Genomic DNA, 8,287 nt, shown 5'->3' with positions numbered 1-8,287 from the left:
ATTGCTCTGTGTAAACAAATGATTTCTGTTTTTTTTTTTTTTTTTTTAATTTGTCTTTAATGTTAGTTATAGAATATAGTTTGCATTTTTAGGAATAAAAGTTTGACAGTTTTAACTGCTTTTTATTTTATAAAATCCGTCTTCTTGCGCCACCAGAGCGCCTCACTGAATGAACCGCATGGACACTCATCAATGAAAAACGATTGAAAATTTCGAGATAAAGAAATAAAAATTTTTGTTATTTTGGATGGGTTCGATGAGATTGTAGAAAAAAGTAAAATTCTAAAATTTGTAATGAAAGAATCTTTCGATATTTCTAGTAGAATGACGATTGTGGTTATGAGTCGACCTCAAGCAGCGGAAGACATCAGAGAGGACATTAAGATGAGGATTTCAATAAAGGGGTTTTCTCCAGAATTTCAAGAAAAATATGTTCAATTAATGTTTACAGAAGACGAGAGTAAAGCCAACAAACTCTTTTCCTCACTGACACAAAACCACTTTTATAGAGAAATAGCAGAATGTCCTTCAATGCTTCAAATATTGTGTTGTCTTCATAAAAATAGAGAAATTCTGATTCATACAAAATGTTCAACCATGTAAATTTCAATTTGAATTTATCTGACGACGTGTGGAAATTATTAAAAGTAAGTAAAGAAGTAAAATTGGTTGCATTGGAAACTGGAGACGATTCAGAAGTTACTGGCAGTTACATTCTTTCATCAGAGCAGTACGAAGTTTTACGCCATCGTATCAAATTTAACTCAAGCAGTAAACAGAATTCAAAATGTGTAATGATGTAGACGAGCATAAAATACTGTATATGTGTGATTTTTAAAATTATACAATAGTTTAAACTTTACTTATAAAACTGCATTTATTTTTCAGTGACGAAGTCTAATGTAATAAACATAAAGGCTAAAAAATTTAAAACTATGTGAGTCGTGTGATAAAACATTTTTGCGAGATTATAGCTAAGATTAATGGCAAAGTAAATGCTATTACTACTTGTATGTAGTTGTATTTTAATCAAATAATGCACTATGTTTTTTATAATAACAAAATATACAGTGAATGTAATTATTGTTTCCCTCATAAATAGAACGGATTGTTAAACAGCGAAATAGATTCAATATCCAAAGTATAATATGGCTATTAATGAAGACTTATCACACTACAATGAAAAAGGTGACCGCATTAGAACTTCTTTATTCTTTTGGAATTAGTGAAAAGGATAAGGAGCTGTTATCTGATACACCTTTTCGATTATAGTGTGAGAAGATCTCATTAACAGCCAAATTTGTAGCAGTGTTGAACTCGAGTGTTTTGGGCACTGCCAATTTTGATTTCATTATTTCACATAGAACACTTATAAGTAGGCCTACTTTTTNGCTGAAAGAAGCTTTTCAAAATTAAAACTAATAAAAAATTATATAAGAAATACAATGGGTCAGGAAAGACTTTCAGCTTTGGCAGTTTTATCTATTGAAGCATATATAGCATCTAAGCTAAATTACGATACAATTATTTAAGAAGTTCAGTAAGGCTAAAAGCAGGAAATTTCTGTTTCTTTAACTTTTTTTTTTAATTTTTCTTTAATGTTAGTTATAAAATATAGTTTGCATTTTTAGGAATAAAAGTTTGACAGTTTTAACTGCTTTTTATTTTATAAAATCCGTCTTCTTGCGCCACCAGAGCGCCTCGCGAAATGTACCTTGCTCACATCAAATTTAGGTCTTGCCCCGTTGCTGAGGAGATCCCTGTTATGGTAAAACCACGCTATGCAGGAAAATTGTTTACGACTGGGCATCCGCGAATTATCTCCAACACTTTCAGTTAACTTTTATTGTCATTTTAAGACAATTAAATAATAGAAGTGTAGAATATTGAAACAATAACTAATTTATACGTCCGAATATTCTCTCTCATAACCGAACGTTACGTTAGAAAAACAAATCAAGAAGACAAATTTGAAAGAGGAAAATATTTTGTGGGAGAAAATTTGTTACTGAAATTGGGAAGGGAAAAATACTTTATCACCTCAGGACGCTTGAGAAATTATTTTCCAAATGAAGATGAATATAATTTTATTATGGGACTGGACATTCTTACTGTCGATTCCTTTTTTTGAATATGATAATAAAATGATATACAGTTTTGTAGATCGGACATTTAATGAATTTCTTTCTGTTTTGTCAGCATATAACGGTTATCTCTCATTTTCATGTATAACTTACACTGTAGAATTTTTATTCTTATTGGGATTTTATAAATACGATTTGTTTCCTAAAAGATTCTTAAAAGCTCTAGAAAATAAGATGTTTATTCCCGAATTCATACTCCAAGTTCACATATAAATCGAACTGAAAAGGAACTGGAAAGAGTTTTGTTCTCATTCAGATGTGTATTGTTTTCCTTCGAATTTCTCTCATTTCCAAGAGCTATTGACGTTGTATCAATTCAGAAAATTATATTTATATTTTACCGACACTTCGATTAAATATGAAGACTTATCACACTACAATGAAAAAGGTGACAGCATTAAAACTTCTTTATTTTTTTGGAATTAGTGAAAAGGATAAAGAGCTGTTATCTGATACACCTTTTCGATTATAGTGTGAGAAGATCTCATTAACAGCCAAATTTGTAGCAGTGTTGAACTCGAGTGTTTTGGGCACTGCCAATTTTGATTTCATTATTTCACATAGAACACTTATAAGTAGGCCTACTTTTTTATTTGTACTGACATGCAATGAATATTACACTAATTGTGTTTTCTTTGGTGTGAAACCGTTAAGTTTGCAGTATATATACTTGGAACGTGAAAATATCGCTATGGAAATCGCAATACTTTCTGCAGAGGAGCTGCCATACACGCTGAAAGTTCCGTTTTGTTTCTTTGTTATCATACACTTTGTACGTGACGTAGCTATTGATAATAGAGGAGAGTGTTTAGTCATATTCTTATCTTTAAAGCGATAAGCTTTATCGCCATTACTCCAGAAATTACTTTAATGCAAATTGATGTTATTATTATGTATTAAATCTTAGTTTCAAAACAAAGTTTCCTGAACGTTTTGATTTATTTCACACAGGAAAACTTTAAAATCATCGTATATAAGAAAAAACTCTCTCGAATGTAACCCAGTTGACTCTATCTTATGAAATAAATCCTATTTAATAAAAGTAACTAAATCTGAGTTTAATAATATAATTAAAACTCTAATACTTTGCACGAATCATACATAATAAATAAAGAGTTGACGATTAAAATATGAAACGATTTAATATATTAAATACAAAACATTGTCAAAAGATGGCAGCAGTTAACGGTAAAAACAATTCAACAGTTTTCCTTTTAGAATTACGTAAAACTACTTCCTTTAATGTCTCTGTGTAGTGTTTGCCTGCAGTTACTACAACTGCTGGTTTAATAGGAAGGATTATAGTTATACCTTTGTAATCATTACATTTTCGGACTGATGTTACAGGTTATTGAGTAGCTGTTATTATTTAAAACACTTCGTATTGTTCCAATTTACTGATAGGTGAAGCACTCTATCTCTATTTGAGTGGATTAACAGGTTTCGTACGCCATGTTTATTAATTGTATGAAATGTTAACACAGAAATTGGGTACGGCAGGAAACTTCACTTCCATAAAGTAAGATATTTTTTTAAATGATTTTATTAAACGATATCTTTCGAAAGTAATTTATAAAGTAAAAATATTTAAAAATTAATAAATTATTTATATGCTATACCAAGGGTGTTAGACTATTTTGAGTGCGCGTGCCATTTAATAAGCATAAAATACACANTTTTTTTTTTTTTTTTTTTTTTTTTTTTTTTTTTTTTTTTTTTTTTTTTTTTTTTTTTTTTTTTTTTTTTTTTTTTTTTTTTTTTTTTTTTTTTTTTTTTTTTTTTTTTTTTTTTTTTTTTTTTTTTTTTTTTTTTTTTTTTTTTTTTTTTTTTTTTTTTTTTTTTTTTTTTTTTTTTTTTTTTTTTTTTTTTTTTTTTTTTTTTTTTTTTTTTTTTTTTTTTTTTTTTTTTTTTTTTTTTTTTTTTTTTTTTTTTTTTTTTTTTTTTTTTTTTTTTTTTTTTTTTTTTTTTTTTTTTTTTTTTTTTTTTTTTTTTTTTTTTTTTTTTTTTTTTTTTTTTTTTTTTTTTTTTTTTTTTTTTTTTTTTTTTTTTTTTTTTTTTTTTTTTTTTTTTTTTTTTTTTTTTTTTTTTTTTTTTTTTTTTTTTTTTTTTTTTTTTTTTTTTTTTTTTTTTTTTTTTTTTTTTTTTTTTTTTTTTTTTTTTTTTTTTTTTTTTTTTTTTTTTTTTTTTTTTTTTTTTTTTTTTTTTTTTTTTTTTTTTTTTTTTTTTTTTTTTTTTTTTTTTTTTTTTTTTTTTTTTTTTTTTTTTTTTTTTTTTTTTTTTTTTTTTTTTTTTTTTTTTTTTTTTTTTTTTTTTTTTTTTTTTTTTTTTTTTTTTTTTTTTTTTTTTTTTTTTTTTTTTTTTTTTTTTTTTTTTTTTTTTTTTTTTTTTTTTTTTTTTTTTTTTTTTTTTTTTTTTTTTTTTTTTTTTTTTTTTTTTTTTTTTTTTTTTTTTTTTTTTTTTTTTTTTTTTTTTTTTTTTTTTTTTTTTTTTTTTTTTTTTTTTTTTTTTTTTTTTTTTTTTTTTTTTTTTTTTTTTTTTTTTTTTTTTTTTTTTTTTTTTTTTTTTTTTTTTTTTTTTTTTTTTTTTTTTTTTTTTTTTTTTTTTTTTTTTTTTTTTTTTTTTTTTTTTTTTTTTTTTTTTTTTTTTTTTTTTTTTTTTTTTTTTTTTTTTTTTTTTTTTTTTTTTTTTTTTTTTTTTTTTTTTTTTTTTTTTTTTTTTTTTTTTTTTTTTTTTTTTTTTTTTTTTTTTTTTTTTTTTTTTTTTTTTTTTTTTTTTTTTTTTTTTTTTTTTTTTTTTTTTTTTTTTTTTTTTTTTTTTTTTTTTTTTTTTTTTTTTTTTTTTTTTTTTTTTTTTTTTTTTTTTTTTTTTTTTTTTTTTTTTTTTTTTTTTTTTTTTTTTTTTTTTTTTTTTTTTTTTTTTTTTTTTTTTTTTTTTTTTTTTTTTTTTTTTTTTTTTTTTTTTTTTTTTTTTTTTTTTTTTTTTTTTTTTTTTTTTTTTTTTTTTTTTTTTTTTTTTTTTTTTTTTTTTTTTTTTTTTTTTTTTTTTTTTTTTTTTTTTTTTTTTTTTTTTTTTTTTTTTTTTTTTTTTTTTTTTTTTTTTTTTTTTTTTTTTTTTTTTTTTTACTTTTCCGCCTATTATAACAGAGGGAATATATGGCGATGAGGCAAAAAATGACCCCCCAGATGTTTAAATTTTCGGACTTTGATGCCTTGAAAGGTTGAGAAATGCAAAAAAATTCGGAGGTAATTTCTATATGTATGGATGTTTTAGTGTGTGTATGTGGCACGATTATATTCACCCTGTTTGAAAGCTTAATAACTCCTGTGCTTTTTGTCGAAACTTTCTGAAATTCTGCAGGGAGGTTTACTCATGAGGGGGATTGATACTGTTAAATTTTGGTGGTTAAAAGTCGAAGGGTAAGGAGAAACGGGGGCCTTAATGGCGATTTTACACGTTATTAACACTTACAATTTTTTTTATAAAACTCATTCCTACCTTTAAAATTAAGCTTTTTGCCATTCTATAACAGTTAAGAATATAAAAAGATTATTAAATAAAATACGATAACAGATGGCGCCGCTGAAATTTTAAAAATGCCGGGAAAGTTGAACAACTCGTTATTGGTTTTTCATTGTTGAAATTGAACAATTAAGAAATGTAAGACTAACGATTGTAAATAAAATATTTTACAAATATACACGATATTTGGTAACAGATTATGAACAGATATATAAAATTTTTAGACAATATTAGGACAAATGTTGGTTATTTCTGCATATAACTGTTAATAGAAAAGTAAATTTTATTATTTAAAAATATTAGACTGAGGGAATTCTTTTTGCTGGTGTATTTGATATATCCTCATTTTAATTTATCCCATTTATTTATGCACTGGGGAAGAGANATTATTTAAAAATATTAGACTGAGGGAATTCATTTTGCTGGTGTATTTGATATATCCTCATTTTAATTTATCCCATTTATTTATGCACTGGGAAAGAGAAGAAACGATTTTTTAATTTAATTCTGCATTCGTCACAATCAAGATTAGAAATTATAAAGAAAAAGTAATAAAAAATATTTAAGTGGTGTCTTAACTTCAAAACAACTGAATTATTTGCAGATATTTAACAAGATTTGAAATGTTTTCTTTCTGTATGCTAGAACCAATAGTGGATTCTGAATTTTGGTTATTAGAACTTAATTTCGTAGTTTTAAAATATTTTAAGCCATTCCTTGACAATTAAAGAAGTGAAAACTGCAGAAAAGAAAACGGCAGAGAGTGAGGGAGAAGGGAGAAAGAGAAACACAGAAAATAAATTGAATTACATAAGGAGAAAGAGCGCGTGAAAGAAAAAAAAAGAGAGTGAAGCAAAGAGAACTTGAGTGAGACAGAGAGAGGAGAAAAAACTTACTAATCAATTAACTAAAACTTCTCCAGTTTTTACTATTACTACGCCTGCCCTTGTTCAGAAATGCTTCGATGTATTTTACGATTGGGAGCTTAAATCAGAGAAGTATTGACAATGTAATTTTATATTATCTATCACAGCAGGTTGTAATGTAGTTTATTTAAACTAGGAAACTAAACAAGATATTTCAGGATATGTTGGTAATAAAGTTGTTAGAGAATTTTTGGTTAGGTTCACATTTCGTTTTTAAATGATACATCGTCGTGACACCAAAAACGTATAAGGGCTATTTCAAGTCAAGTTTTGTGTCATAGTTATAGAACCCGTAGGAATATGTCTGTTCTGCAAAAATCCCGAAGAATTTAAATGACCTTGTTTTATTTATTTGTCAAAATTGTGTCTTCTTCTTGTTGTTTTGTTTGGTTCAATGTCACGAGTTGGTGAATTTATTGACACTTGGCAGATAATTTCATCATCAACTTTTAATCTATATAGATACGCGTTTCGGGCTTTCGCCTCTCTTCAGTCTGTTACATAGATAGGTTGTATTTTGTGTACATCTGTCAGGCATCTTTCGCACTACGTCTTTCCACTCCCCTTCTCTTCCCTGCCGACTTGATGGCATCTCCCGCGTGACTCGCAACGTGCAACGTCTCACTCCCAGAGTGCCGTACACAGCATCGCCTGCGAGTGTATAAACATTCTATTTTAATACTTGTAACCAGTTTTTATGAATTTCAATGCTTAGATTCTTGTTAATATTATTTTTGTCTGTAATAATTTCTAGCGTTCTTTAAATTTTCGTTTGTACCAATTTTTTTTTTCTTTGTATATTATTATAACGTCATTCTTATCTATTTTGCAGTTATGAGTTGAGCAATGTTCGAAAAAAACAGAGTTGATTCTGTTATATTTCAAATCCGCGATTGAAATATAACAGAATCAACTCTGTTTTTTACTAATCAACTCAGTCTGTGTACAGCACTCTGGCAGTGAGACGTTGCACGTTGCGAGGCATGCAGGGGAGGCCGTCAAGTCGGCAGGGAAGAGAATGGGAGTGAGAAGACGTAGTGCTGAACGTTCCTGACAGATGTACACAAGATACAACCTATTTATGTAACAGAATGAAGAGGGGCGAAAGATCGAAACGTGTATCTATATGGATTAAAAGTTGATGATGAAATTATTTGCCAAGTGTCAATAAATTCACCAAGTCGTGACATTGAACCAAACAAAATTTAAATGACTTTAATCTTACTTTTATAAGCTGGTATGTAATGGGGCAGTCTACATTCCTGAGGAAACCACGTATATTACCAAAACTTCTTTCTGTTGCTGAATTTATTCAGTAAATAATCAATTTAATTACATATTTACAACTTACAGTGGTACCTCAGGATCAATGTTCCCTCTAAGCTACGCGGCTGCGCGGCCGCGCACGAGGATTTATGTGCAGCACAGGCGAGCATGCACACCGATTTCAATTGTTGTTTACTTATTTCTCACTATGCAATATGATTATTGCTGCGTATATTTCGATTAAATACATTAAATCATTCACAAGAGATAATAATTTGTATAAAAGTATGTTTTAAAATGAATTGTAATTTCTACTTTATAATTAATTATTTTAATTTATATAGAAAAAAATGGGATTTTATATACAAGGTATATGCTCAGAAAAATTTTTTGCTCAGAATCTGCTAAGCAAAATTTTTTTTTTTTTTTTTT

At 25.7% G+C, this 8,287-nt stretch overlaps 1 protein-coding gene across 1 annotated transcript in view; it reads left to right on the top strand.

Annotated features, from left to right (window-relative positions):
- The first annotated feature begins 3,383 nt into the window (after window positions 1-3,383).
- Window positions 3,384-8,287, top strand: part of LOC111632620 (NACHT, LRR and PYD domains-containing protein 10-like) — a 10,818-nt gene continuing 5,914 nt past the window's right edge. Inside the window, exon 1 of the mRNA XM_023377110.1 lies at window positions 3,384-3,663. The gene's annotated coding sequence lies outside the window, so the exon portion shown is untranslated. The remainder of the gene's footprint in view (window positions 3,664-8,287) is intronic.

The sequence above is a fragment of the Centruroides sculpturatus genome, unplaced genomic scaffold, assembly GCF_000671375.1.
Source record: "Centruroides sculpturatus isolate CEXI.00-Female unplaced genomic scaffold, Cexi_2.0 scaffold689, whole genome shotgun sequence".
Lineage (NCBI taxonomy): Eukaryota > Metazoa > Arthropoda > Arachnida > Scorpiones > Buthidae > Centruroides > Centruroides sculpturatus.
This window is presented reverse-complemented; position numbering and strand designations above follow the sequence as displayed.